This window comes from Ostrinia nubilalis, chromosome 2, assembly GCF_963855985.1.
Source record: "Ostrinia nubilalis chromosome 2, ilOstNubi1.1, whole genome shotgun sequence".
NCBI classification, from domain to species: Eukaryota; Metazoa; Arthropoda; class Insecta; order Lepidoptera; family Crambidae; genus Ostrinia; species Ostrinia nubilalis.
The window spans coordinates 3,153,278-3,168,057 of NC_087089.1; the positions used below are offsets into that span (position 1 = coordinate 3,153,278).

Sequence of the window (14,780 nt, forward strand, 5' to 3'; positions counted from 1 at the left end):
AAAATATTTCGGCGAAATAAACCCGCTTTCATGCCATAAAAATACTTCAAAATTTTGAATATATTTATTCCGGCGAAAACAGGCTTCTGCGCTGTCCGCCATGTTTATGACGTCATTTCGGCATGTAAACAAAACTTGACGTAGGTACATATTTTGTTTAGTTGTTGTAATTATGTTTAGTTTATAGTTTTCATCTACAAATATTTTCCTTTAGTATTTTCTTAATCTTGTAGTCATCATTTTAGTTAAGACAATGTTTGCTAATGTTAGTATTTTTTTAACAACAGTGTGGGAGCACCTGTATACCTACGTTATGTATATTGTAAACTATTATTTTATCTGTTAATGAACACCACTGATAGCAACGGATACTTTGTAAATTAATGAGTACTTGTCGTAATTTTAACTAACATTTAGGTATTTTAAGAGTAAAATAAAAGACTTGCTTATTTTTTAAAGTACTTTTTTTTATTATATTTGTACAGTTTCATATAAAATGGGAAAAATATTTCTTTTCCAAAATGAAATAACACTGTAGAGCAGTTCTGACACATATGTTTGATCATATGCAATCTCTATAATATTCACTTTATTGTCATTTTCATGCTTTAAATATTGACAAGAAGTAATTTTTCTTTTTTTAGATTTAATTAAAAAATCTTCAACTACACTGTCACCTATACTAGTTTCAGCACTTTTTAGCTTCTTTTTTGTCATTTCTTTCGTTGTCATAATTTTTATTGAAGATCCGACCTTTGATAGTGTCGATATTTTACAATAACATTGGACTGAAGTGCATGATGGCTCTTCACTTCTACGATGACACCACATTAAAAACGCTACTGCATGTTTACATCCACCGGCAGACGCAGGACAATCATGGCATGTCACCTGTAGCACATCATCTTCTTGCTCATCTACAATGAGAGTTGCAGAATATGGTTTGGAACTAACTTTATGTTCCGGACATATTGTACACTTTATAGTACATAAAGCTTGGGTCCTTTGTAGTTGCACGTATCCGATAGCATCGTCGCCATACGATTCTCTTGCAGATCTGTGGATAACCAAGTCTTAATTAACATTGGAAAACAAAACATAACCTATAACTTTCCGATATTTTTCTACAAATAAGGTATACCTATATAGCTGTTATTTCATTAAAAACAACATAAGAAAGGTAATACTTACAAAGATGTTTTTATATTCCGGAATTCGGCAGAACAGAAATCTGGATTACATGCAAAGAACTTTGCAACCATCATCGTGTCGATTTTTGGTAAGTTCGTACTATCTGCTTTTACGAAACCGGCTTCCATTTCGTGTTTTTAGTAGTATTTAACTTATTTCGTATGATTTAAATAAATATCAACTGAATAATTTTGACGAATAGAATGCGTATAGAAAATAAAAAGTTGTTGACAGATGACAGCGAATGATTATTATTGCCAATATGACGTCACAGCATGGCGGCTCGTGTTTTTAGTCACGTGATATACAGATTAAAAATATCAATTTTTTATTTTAACATAAAAAATAAATCATGTATATTTACGACATAAAATCAGTATAACTATGTTTATTTCTACATAAAGTTCATTGTGTATTGATTTTCATATTTTTTTATTTACCACCCAGAGTACCCTATTACTTGCCACCTGAACGGAGTCAGGTAGATGAGAGCGTTTAATTATTCCCGAAGATAAAATATTAAGGTCTTGGATGATGGATGATAATGATATTGAAATCATCCATTTTTGTTGTGGAAAAGTAATTGAAACGGCCGGATTTTGTTGTGAATTTATGTAAATTACGTTTACATTTTCAATAAATTGGATAATATTTTGGCGAAAGAAAACCTCTGAGGTATAAAGGTAAATAGAAATCAGGATCAAAATTGTAAGTAAATAGAAATACTCTTTTTTTTCATATAAGTAGGTAAAAACTAGTGATGAAACGGATAGTTGTTTGGCCGGATACCGGATACCGGATATCCGGCCAGCTGCTAGGCCGGATAGCCGGATATCCGGCGGCCGGATAGTTGGCCAATTGTCTCGTTGCATGTCGTGACGAGTTTAGCGCCGCACAGGACGCTTCGAACGCGATCAATGGGTCTATTAGTAGACTAGTCTAGTCACACTTTTCGAAAATCGAATCCATCCGAATAGAGTGTCAGATTTTGTCACTTGTCTAGGGGGTAGATCAATTCGGGCGATTTCGGTTGCCATCGTGAGTGTGTGATTGAATAGCGAAAATTAAATTAGTTTACTTGCTGCGTAATCTGACTGAACTGCATCATGTCATAGATCATCAGTGAAAAAAAGATCGCCTATTTTATTTGGAAACTAGCGGTCGCCCGCGACTTCGTACGCGTGGATCTCGTTTTACCCCCTTCATCTATCTTACGCGGTTTAGATTTTTTCATACAAATGTTTTATCCCGCTAACTCCCGTTCCCGTGGGAATTTTGCAATATCCTGTTGTAACTAAGCTTTTAGTTTACTAAGGTAGCATGCCAAATTTCAAGCGTCTAAATTAAGCGGTTTAGATTTTTCATACAAAAGGATTTTCCCGCTAACTACCTACCGTTCCCGTGAGAATTTTGCAATATCCTGTTGTAACTAAGCTTTAAGTTTACTAAGATACCTGCATGCCAAATTTCAAGCGTCTAACTTAAGCGGTTTAGATTTTTTCATACAAATGTTTTTCCCGCTAACTCCCGTTCCCGTGGGAATTTTGCAAAATCCTGTTGTAACTAAGCTTTAAGTTTACTAAGATACCTGCATGCCAAATTTCAGGCCTCTTACTTAAGCGGTTTAGATTTTTCATACAAAAGGATTTTCCCGCTAAGTATACTATAACCAGCCCAGGAGTACGAAGAATAATTTTACCAAGTTTCGTTATAATCTGTCGAGTAGTTTTTGTTTCTATAAGGAACATACAGACGTACAGACAGACAGACAGACAAAAATTTTACTGATTGCATTTTTGGCATCAGTATCGATCACTTATCACCAGGGGGTAATGAAATATATTTTCAAAATAACTATCAGGGGATAGTTATTTTGAAAATATATTTCATGTACAGAATTGAAATCTCTACAGATTTATTATAAGTATAGATATTTCGACATTAACATATATTTGCTATTTATGTATTCGTCATTAGAGTGAATAACCCAGAAAAGAAACTAGTTTTTTTGAAAGGCTTTAATATGGCTTTTTGTAACTTTTTGGACTTTAAATAAAAGCCGTCATTATTATAAGCCATATTATTAACATTTACCTCAAAGATAAATGCATTTCATTTTATTAATAGGAAATTGTCGTAGTTTTTTTAATATCCGGTATCCGGCCGGATAGTGAGTTACTATCCGGTATCCGGCCGGATAGTAAATTTAGGCCGGATATCCGGCCTACCGGATAGTTACCGGATATCCGTTTCATCTCTAGTAAAAACCGTTTTTTTATTTATCTGCAGCTTAGCTAATTTAATTTTAATCCTATTTGCTAAGTATTGGTATACATGCTTTTGGAGAAGTTTTCTTTAATAACTTACAGAATTCCCGTTCAATTCCCGCTGATATAAACAGCAATATTTTTTCCAATTATAAACTTGATAGCTGCCCCCATTTCGCAATGAGTCTGCAACTCTTGACACGAGATGAAACCGTGAAAAATTGAGGCAAACACGACCACGGCTGTTTTAATTTGTGACGGAATGGAAACTGGAATTATACATGAGGTCAGACTGTGGGAGGTTGGGGAATACTTGAAATTGTTAGCATAATACGCTGGCAAAATGGAATGGAACTATTTTGTTACATGAAGTGTCAAGTCAAGTTAGCACTGGAGGGAAGTCTATACTTATCTTCAAAATTTTAAGCTCTCTGTTCATCTTATTAACTAACTAGCGGCCGCCCGCTACTTCGTACGCGTGGATACCGTTTTACCCCATTAGGGATGGAGTTTCGTAAAATCCATTTTTAGCGGAAGCCTACGTCATAACAGATACCTGCATGCCAAATTTCAGTCCGATCTGTCCAGTGGTTTGGGCTGTGAGTTGATAGATCACTATGTCATTTTCGTTGTATTTAGAAAAAGAAGATTTCGTAATGGGTTAGAATGACAGTTTGAAACTTTTCACCGGGACAAACTGGGGTTCAATAGATCGATTCGTATGTGGTGGAAATGAGAGGCAGAGTCCCGCTTTTAAACTTTGTTTTATCCAAGTTTAAAACAGGATAACTAAAAAGTAAGTAAAGGATGAAGTTCTATCTTTAAGCACCATTTTCAGTAATTTGAATTCCTACTTACATCAATAACAATTTTACCACGTGCAAAGGTACAAGTAAGAAAAAGACCTTAATATAGATAAAAGCTTTTAAATTCAAAACTAAATTGAAAACGTAAAATTTGAAAAGTGGAAAATAGTATAAAAGCGTCAGAGCTGTAGAGAATGTAAAATAGACTTGTGGTGGTTGACGTGTAGGGTTGGCACTGAAATGATTTCTTTATTCAACTTAGAGTAGGCGCACACCGTTGATTTTTAGTTGGCCGATAGTTGTGCCCGATTTTAAATTGTATGAAGAATCGGCCAAATCGAATCGGCGTAATGTGCGCACTCCCATACATGCCCATACTGATCAACTGCCCGACTAAACTATCGGCCGACGAAAAATCAACGGTGTGCGCCTACTCTTAATGAAATAATTAAATTCCCTGCAAGTTAACGTTAAGCCAAGCGGAAATTCGAATAAGTATCCATGGATTAGAAGTCGTAGTGCAGGCAGTTGCCTCCATATCGGAAAACCAACGATCTGGTGAAAGTCAGGTGAAGTGCCTGTGGGTGCACAAGACCAGTGTGAAAATCCTTGGGAGAGGCCTTTGGACCTTTTGGTTTAAACGACATTTTTGACACACTTTACTATTCTCTATAAATAGTATGGGGAATTATTATAGACTTTTTTAATTAGGCTTAATAAAAACAATTTCCGATGGACAATGAAAGTAAAGATAATGTTTTCTAATACGTGGAAGAGTGGGAAGAAAGATATAAAAGGGACTTGTATATTTATGGCAGCCCTGAACGAAGTTGGAAAGCCTCGACGGGCAGCCTTTGTTGCGTAGTGACAACAGCAGAGAAGCTTCCTTTATGAGATTGGATGCAAAAGCTTCAAATATTTATGAAGAGGCCAATATCGGCCGGAAAAGCCTCTCAAAGCTTGCCAATGTGTATGAAAAACACTTTCACGTGTGGCATAATGAGACACACTAAACCATTTCTTAAATTCATTTATTAAGGCTGGTTTTAGAATCACGCTGACGCACGCTGACCGTCAGCGCTAACAGTCGAAATGTATGGAGCGGTCGGCGCCGAGCGATCAGCGTCACTCAGAAATGTTCCCTTCAATTACATACATTAATTTGATTTGTCAGCGCCGACGATCAGACCGCTCGGTCAGCGCGATTCTAAAACCAGCCTAAGAACTAGCTATGCGAAGTAGCAGACTTCGTATGCGTGAAAATAGTTTGAATAATATTCCTGTTTTTGCAACATTTATCTTTATTGCTCCGCCCCTATTAGCTGTAGGATGATGTTAGCCTAGCCTTCCTCAATAAATGGGCTATCCAACACAAAAAGATTTTCAAATCGAATCGTTCCTGAGATTAGCTGAGAATAGATTAGAATGTTTGTGACGTAGGTATAACATAACATAAGCCATATAAAATGAACGCTAGCGTACCTTTCATGGAACCAAATTAAAGTATGCTTCAAGCGTTATGTCGAACAATTTAATAAAGATGAAGCTTTTGCTCAAAGGCCGAATAGACTTGTAGAGTACACTATCCTAGTTAAATAGATATAGCAAATATTGTCAAGTCCAATATAAGGTATTATTAAAGTAGATATTCTAAAGTTAGATTAATATCTAAAGGTCACGAAACTATTTTGATATAGGCACCTAACTTCCATTAAAGTTGTTGATTACTTCAATCTATTTAGACAGTGTCTAAATGCCATCAAAATACTCAAATAGCTCTACTAATAGTATCTTATCTATAATTCTATTACTAATATTATAAAGCTGAAGAGTTTGTTTGTTTGCTTATAAATCTCAGGAAAAAATAATTTTGTCTTGGATAGCTCATTTATCGAGGAAGGCTTTAGGTTGTATAACATCACCTTATAGCCAATAGGGGCGGAGCAGTAAACAAAAATGTTCCAACAACGGGAAATTTATTCAAACTATTTTCACGCGTACATAAAGTCGCGGGCACATTATAGTTGCTGCTAAATTGCTTTAAAAGCATATTTTAATTATGAAAGTCTTCGTCTGCTAAATCTAGCTGTAATTTAATATTCCCACTCGTTTTAATTGAAGAAGTTGAACTTCAAAGCCACAAATTAACATTTAAAATTTAGCATTCAAACCATACGCTTGCTTGTTACCACGCTATTTGAATAGAGTCCAAGCCAAGTGACTTACAAATAGTGCTGCTAAATTAACAAAATAGGGACTTTTTAAATGGATATTAGTTATTGTGGGACAAATTAAAATGTAAGTTTAAAAAACAAACTTTCTTAAAATATTGGCACTTTTTTTTAAATCCATACATTCTATGACTCTCCAATAAAGTAACGAAAGAAATTGTGTTTTCAGTATTTTCTTTGTTGTTCATTTTACGTGAGATAATTATCTATCTGACTGGCGAGAGAAAATCTTTATTTGGTAAAATTATAAATATAAACCACATTAAAAATATCAAAATGGAATAAAAGTACATAGCTGACACTGACAGTATCATTAAATATGATAAAGTAAATTATTTACTTAAACAGTAACATTTAACGTCACACAAGCCAATCGTAAATAACTACAGTGAATAAAAAAGAGAAAATAATTCAATTGACAATCCAATTTTATTTTAGCACAGTGTTTGTTTTGGTCTCGAAAAAGGTTTGAAATAGTCACGTCAACATTCAATAGCTCCCATTTAGACTGAATGGGACGTCCCACCGAATGTGGCACACATCCCGGTTCTCGCCTTCGCGTTATGTAAGCCCCATTGAAAGCCCCGCTACGTATTTTCGGCTGTAAAAGTTCTACAATTGTACATGTTGGTCACGTTCACAATTTTGCGGGTAGGGGCGTTTAGTTTAGTTAATATTTCATAGGAATATTTTAGTTAAATAGAATTTTTAATGACTCTCGTTGATTTTTACCGCTTTTGACATTATAATTTTCTGTAAAGTGAAGTTATAGCCACGGGGAATTTTCATTGAAACTTTGTCAGTTTGATGAACACGTTGTAGGTGCCCTTTTCAATGTTATTTTCCAATTGTGTACCTACTTACCTAACAAGAGTCAAACCCAGGTAATCGGTTTTCTAATCTTTTGGCGTTTGACATGGCTTAATCTGACCAATAGCTTCCAAAGTTTATCAAGTGGAGTCCTAAATAAAAACACTGTTTTAATTGAAAATGTTTTAAACGTGTGTTTTAAAATCACTTGTTTTATCATGCCAACCCTGGTATATCATCAAGTCTCTGAGAAAATTTACCGTGACAATAATTAATCAGACTTCTTACTTCTTAGTTTGTAGTTCGAAATGTTGCCATCCAAATTTCTAACATGCTACATTCTGTAAAGTACTTGAGTACATTCACTAAGTTTCTTGTAGTAATTTTCAAGTTAGACGTTAGCTTACAACAATCTTGAAGTGAGAAACTCGAGTAGTCGTTAATTTTAGAGTCCTGAGAAGAGGTGTAATGTTACTAATTAAGCTTAAAAATAAATTAGTTTATTTTACAGTCTAGAACACAATGTTGCATTTTGTTTCAAGTTTATTTTAATGCTTATTAATATGATCATTTCTTTTTGAATATAGAGTTTGTATTGGACGTGAGTAGTCAAAAGCACCACCAGTTCGCGTTGAAACTACATTTTTGTAAGCTTGGCTGTAACCAACTTTTTTTAAACAGTCCCGTTACCCCTTCCAGCTAAGCTAAATTGATGTTTTTATAAGGGTCAAGTTCAAGTCACTCCTAAGTGATAAAATAATATGTTCACCATAAAAGTGGGGACGGGGTTCGAACTATCGACCATTTGGTTATTGTTATCTGATACGAGCAAAAGAGATTCGAATTAAGGAATATACCTACATAAGCAATACCTAAAACACTAATTTCAGTTTCTTTCCAATACAAACCGTATTGCCTTTCTAAGTGGAAAAACCCTGTAATGGCTACACAAAAGGCCGAATAAAATACGAAAAATAAAAGTGAATAGTTCGATATACGTAATGGATATCTATTAAGCAAATGCCCAGGGTTAGGGACGTATTTGCCCCTTTTCCCTTAGGCCACTGTATTACTGAAACGTGTTTGGTTTATATAAAACCCCATTGAAGATAGTAACATGACCCTACTTCTGCAGGTGGGTAAGTGGTTCGGATTTGATGGAATCGAAGGATTTTGTTTTTCTTCCGGTTTAGCAGAATGTAATTTGTGATAATTAGTTATTGGGCTGCTGAAGGTTTTTTTTATGCATAACAAGGCAGATTTTTGACCACAATCGCACCTGATGTTAAGTGGGATGCAGTCTAGGATGGTACATATCTGCCCTGTAAGTGCCTATTCATTCTCGCCTTAAAAAGGCCCGGATTATAGTCTTCGGGAAAGACAGCAGCAGGCAACGAATTCCAGTCCCTAGCTGTTCTCATTATAAAATAGTCATCGAAACGCTTAGTGCGAGCTGGTGGAATGTCAACAATATAGGGATGGTACGCTAACCTGCGTCTGGTTCCCCGATGATGGAATGGGGCTGGTGGAATTAGTTCGTGTAATTCGTTCGCACATTCTCCGAAGTGTAAGCCTGTAGAAAACCGATAGGGATGCTACCTTACGGCGATGGTAATTTGTGATGTTGTAGGTATTCGTTTTCTTTCGTTGGACAATTTTGTTGTGATAGTCATAGCCTAGTGTACTTAAAGCAAAATATAACTTTAGTAGGTACTCTTCTATCCTTTTCTCAAGTACCTATATGCCTACCTTATCGTTATAATCCCACATATCTACTAAACTTACTTTGTCCCTAATATACAGACGGGATTCGGAGTCACAAACAAGTACTTAAATATTTTTTTCTCTTGATGTACCGCCAACAGCTCATCAAACTATTTTTTTCTGCAAATTCCCTCCTAAGTATTACTACTACTACTTACTTATAAATAAAATACCGCATAACTTACCTTCATTGTGACCTTGTCTCTACAAAATCTAAATAAAGTTAAATACTAGCACAAAACAAAATTTGTATTTATGAAATCATTAAACATGCTACATAATGCACCTTTATTCATTTACTCGGTTGACAACTTGGTTTTCATTAAGTAAAACGAGAGCTTATGTTGTTGACCTTACCCTAGTTCATTTAGAGGGCCGCTTGTTAGTGGGTTCATAAAATAATAAATAATGTACAGCGACCCTGATTTTAATATTAAAACTTTGCTGAATTGTGGTTAATGGCAAAGATGAGCTTAAATACTTTTACGGTGATATAATTAAAGAGTATCCCGGATTAAAGTACAATTACGGCAAATGTAGCAACACCACTGGTGTGCCTTCAATAGAGTGGTTTTTCATTAAAATCTGCTATTTATTGTACTAAATGCCTACAATGAAAGCAAAATATTTTCAGATCAGATGTTTTTTTTTTCCATTTTCATTTTGTAATATGTGGTTTTCATAGACAATGCTGACACTTTCCCGCGCAAAAAGAGCTGAATGTCAATGTAAGTAAAAATGGCAGCGCTTCTGGAGGTAATTAATTAGTTCGGTAGGTACGATTTACGAAATGAATAATCATTAATGTATTGTTTTTAAAAACAGAAAAAGGTAAGTTCAAAGTAGCAGTAACTTAAAAACTAAAACTTCAATAACAGCCAGACGCCAAAACCGTTGGGAAGTCGGAAATTAAAATGTAAAAATGTCAAGATGGTGACTTGGCAAAGATTTTGTGGTTCCGCAAGTACTTTTTTGCGGGTGTGCAAATCTACAGTCTAATTTTTTAGAAATCAGCAGAAATGTCATCAAAATTTTGTCCAACTGACATAAAAATATTTTTAGTCTGTGAACTAGTGATGCGACAAAACCTCTCGTTAATCGCGAAGTGAAATATTGTAGTACTTGCGTATCATCGCCGGGTGATCGTCAAAATACTAAAAATATGCAACAAAGTCGCAACGAATGTGAACTGATTATGAAATTTTCGAGAACAGGAAACAAACTGTATGCACAGATGTAATCAAAAAACACACTGGATAATAAAACAATCAATGATATCCGTAAAGTTATTAAACTTCAAATAGTTGCAAAAAGTTCTGTTTGACAGTGTTGCTACTAGTGTTAGTTTTCTTAAAAATAAACAATGGAACAATACGTAAGCATAATTGCATAAAAAAGTAAAATAATTTCGTTTAAATAAAACCGACTAAAAATTAAACTGACTCCGAAAAAGTAAACACTAAAAGTAGAAAAATAATTTTACGTTATCTCCAATATTGTCGAAGTTATCGCTGGAAAACTAAACAAAGTATCGTATATTTTTTATTTAAAATTAATCAGTAATCGGAATAAGTGAATACTTAAAATAATATCGATTAAATTTACAGATTATTGTCTATGACTCACAGGTTACGGCACTGATGTGTCAGAGACAAGTCATAGACAATATGGAGATAACACATGATTTTAAACGTCAAGTCAATTTGACAAGTCTCACAAATTTTCATCGTCCACGTATTTTGCTAAAATAATTTGTTTCAAAGATTGATTTTAAACTTGTATAAACGTGAAAATAAAGTTGGTTTCATGGGCTTGTTAAATAATGTGTATGATATTATGAACACGTAAGTGATTATGGTGTAATTGTGTATGAAAGTGTTTGTTTACATCTCTGCTGGATTCTAAAAAATCAAGGTATAAATAAACTAATGTTTTATAAATATGTAGCATTTGACAGCATTTCACTTTAGAGTCCTGCTTATTAAAGTTTTGCAAAAGGGTAGATAAGTCTATCATCACTTCAGTAGCTATTCTTTCATTGAGCTTATAGCTATGCTAAAACATAAAAAAGTAGTTATTTTTACTCTCTATCAAGAGTAAATTTTTTTTTACTTAACTTTTTAGGTAAACGCTAATTTTTAAAATTTGACAAGGTCAAGGAACGCTCCATCTCGCTGTTAATGTAAGTAATTAATTTATTTAAGAATACTTGAAATTAACAAACACTTCCGTGCTAAATATTTATTTTTTGCTTTAGGCAAATTTTAGTAAGTATGCAATTCTTTATTTCTTTCAATAAAGAACCCTAAAAATCTGAGGAAACGAACCCCATATTTTCGACGTGTTCAGAATGATATTGTGGTAATTTTATTTTGCGGTCTTTTTGCCGTGGAGGTGCATCTAAAATGCTTTATTAAGGTCAGATCTGGTCTTGTCTCAGTGATTTTATGTGTGCTTACCATGAGTTTACGTTAGGTGAGCTCGCTAGCGAATACGTCAAAAAATTCCATTAAGATTTTATTTCTTGAAAGTAGCCGATAGGGGCGTTGCACAATATGTCATACATTTAAATAAATATCATTTTTTACGCAGTCACTAGCGAGCACACTTAACGTAAACTCATGGTAAGCACACTGATTCATTTTCGAAAATTCATTATTGAAGATTTTGGCTTACAAATATTTTCCAGCCAATTTTTACCAGACGACGTCAGCACATCAGTCTCATGACATGACATCTCAATTTGCAGGCTGTACAACTGTACGACTGTACAATCCGTCATACATTTAAGGTAAGTGCCCCCTACTTCGGTATATTAAGGCTCTTACGACTTTAACATTTTATTTAAAAATAACCAAGCATGATATCAGTATGAAATCTTTTGTATGTTAAACTTTGTTCTTTTGACAGTAAGTTAATACATAATTTATAGTTATATAGTTTGAACTTTTTTTTTATATTAATTGTTCTGCGGACCTCTTGTTTGGATCCTGTTTCATGACAAAATTTTGCTCTGTTTCTAAGTTCGTGAACTCATGTCCCCTATTTCGGGATAAGGTTTTATGCATCCAGTTAGGATATTTTAATAATGATTAAGGGTTTAATAAATTGAAAAACGATAATATAAATTTAGAATAAAATAATTATGTGAAATTGACGATATTACTTACCTGAAATATTCATAAGAAATAATGTGAGTCTAGCTAGGTACGTACCTACGTATAATATTTTGATTTGTTAATTCTAAAAATATGTGAAAATATTTATATAACCATTAGAAATGTAGGGGGGGGGACTTACCCCCCCCCCCTCTTCGTACACATAAAATTTTGATTTGTTATTCCTAGCGACATGTGAAAATATTTATATGTATAACCATTAGAAATGTGGGGGGAACTTACCCCCCCCCCCCTTCGTACCCATAAAATTTTGATTTGTTATTTGTAACGATAAGTACGTGAAAATATTTACACAAGCCATTAGATGCCAGGGGTGGGATTATGGGGAGGGGGGGGGGACTCCCCATAATCCCACCCCTGGAGCTGTTTTAAGTGAGGGTAGCCCCCCCCCCCCTGAAAATATCCCCAGATACGCCAACGACTCATAATAAAAAGTAAGTAATTAATTAATTTCTGAGGTAGGAAAGTATTAAAAACTAAAAAATATGTCGATTTCTTTGATGATACGTGTCATAAAAATAACTAATACCATACATTTATATATCACGAACTTGGAAAAAAGTAACAATAATACGGTTCCTTGTTTCGTGATACTGATTATTCCAAATTCCCCAAGTAAAATTCATGGATTATTGTCAAAATGTGTCAATTAACTATTATCTATCCCATATACAATACGAATAAACAAAGATAAATAAAACAAATCGAAATAAAACCAAAATTATGCTGGTACTACTTATGCTAATTTATCTTAAAATTGGTCATTTATGTAAACTTCAAACTCGTGTCATATAAATTCTAGTTAACGAAACATATACCGAATTTAGGTCATGAGAAACTTAAATAAATGCATTATTTGTTTCAGAACTTACATTTAAATTATCATAAATAATTATTTAAAAACCAAGCATCAAAATGTTATCCATAATATCCTTGATTCGGTAGTGTCACGAAATAGGGGACACCCGAAAAATAATATGTACGCTATTTCGTGAGTCAATTAATCGCAATTTTAAAGGAATTCTACGTTTTCATATAACTTTTTTCTAAGCCAAATCAATTGTCAAGGAACACATGAAACCACTATTACAAGTTTTATTTAAATGAACGTTCCTTCGCCTTTTTATAAGCTTAAGAAGTTGGAGCGCTAACCTTACGGTGAGAGCAACCTTTGCAAGCCGCACGGATGTTTTTGGCTCTCTGAGAGTTTGAAGCTTCGTATTGCTCTCATTTTTGGCACCACAATGTTGGTATTTGTTTTTTTAGATAGCTTAAATAATAGAGTTTTTGTAGTAATGAAGAATTTTTATAAATAATATTCCATTTGCTTATTATTTGAGCTACAAAAAAAACTTACGAACTTACGTACTATCACGAACTAGTAGCCGTTTACCTTAATGACATTTTTTTACGCGCTCACTCACTAGTGGACTATGTGTAATGTAAACTCACACTTACGAAGGCTGCACCGATTTTCTTTACAGAACTCTTAATTAGTAAGCTTAGTTAGTTACTTAGTTAAACTAAACTCGTATCATTAAGAAATGAAGAATAATAGTCAACTTTAATAATAAAGTTCTCCCAAGTGGTGCGGCGAGATAAGCTACTAAAACTACTTAAAACATTTATTTCAAAGAAAACCTGGAACTTCGGGAAGCAGAAGTTTTAAAAGGACACAAATTGGATTCCACAGGGAAGACTGTTACAAAACGTACAGGGCAATAAAGGGGTTGGGATTTTTAAATGTCACTTTGAGACGAAAAAGAACGAATTCTTTTTTATCTTTCATGGCATTTTCGGCATGTAGCCACGTAAACGGAGTATTTTCTTACTTTTTGGCGGGAAAGTGAAGTGTAATTTTTGACAGTTCAGTTTTTCTTTTGTAAAACTGAAGTTAAAGGAGTGATTCTGATAATTATTCATTAAACAGGTAAAGTTATTTAGTTCGTAAGTATATCCGTATGAAATAATGATCACTGGAATTACATACTGAGGCGGTTTTCAAAACAATATTTCCTTTATAAAAATAGCTTCGCTTTGCAAACCGTCATCCAATAACTCTATCACATGCACACACCTCCCGTATTTCATGGTCCCTCGACCACGAGAACCGCCTTGCTTTTAACAATTCCCATAATTCCATATTTCTGATGTCGCCAAATCGACTGTGATATCCACTTGGCGATTTTTCACACCGCAATTCGCAAGTTTGTTCCCCTTTGTTCACTTGAATTTACTCAAATTCTTGCGACAAACCTTTTTTTGTGCATTCTATGCTGGTGAGTTAAGATTACAAAGACAATATAGGTACCTAGTTAGTTACTATATTTATCTATCTTGATCGCGTACTAATAGAAAAACCGTAGGACGACATGACATGCAAAGTAAAAAAGTGGTCGGTTTATTTTTTAAAATTTTCAAATTAGAATGGTGTTAGAAATTGAAAACAGGAAAGAAACGACATCCTTGAAACTGGTTTTGTGATTTTGATTCAGACTGAAATTAATAAAAAAAACTGTGGAAATCATAGGT

The 14,780-nt window shown here is 34.1% G+C and overlaps 1 long non-coding RNA gene across 1 annotated transcript; it reads right to left on the reverse strand.

Moving 5' to 3' along the window:
• Positions 1–446: 446 nt before the first annotated feature.
• On the reverse strand, positions 447–1,644 carry LOC135086027 (uncharacterized). Its single transcript, XR_010260267.1, has 2 exons — positions 1,192–1,644; positions 447–1,057 (listed from the first exon to the last, which is right to left on the reverse strand). It is a non-coding gene; the product is annotated as an uncharacterized LOC135086027 (long non-coding RNA).
• Between the last annotated feature and the right edge of the window lie 13,136 nt (positions 1,645–14,780).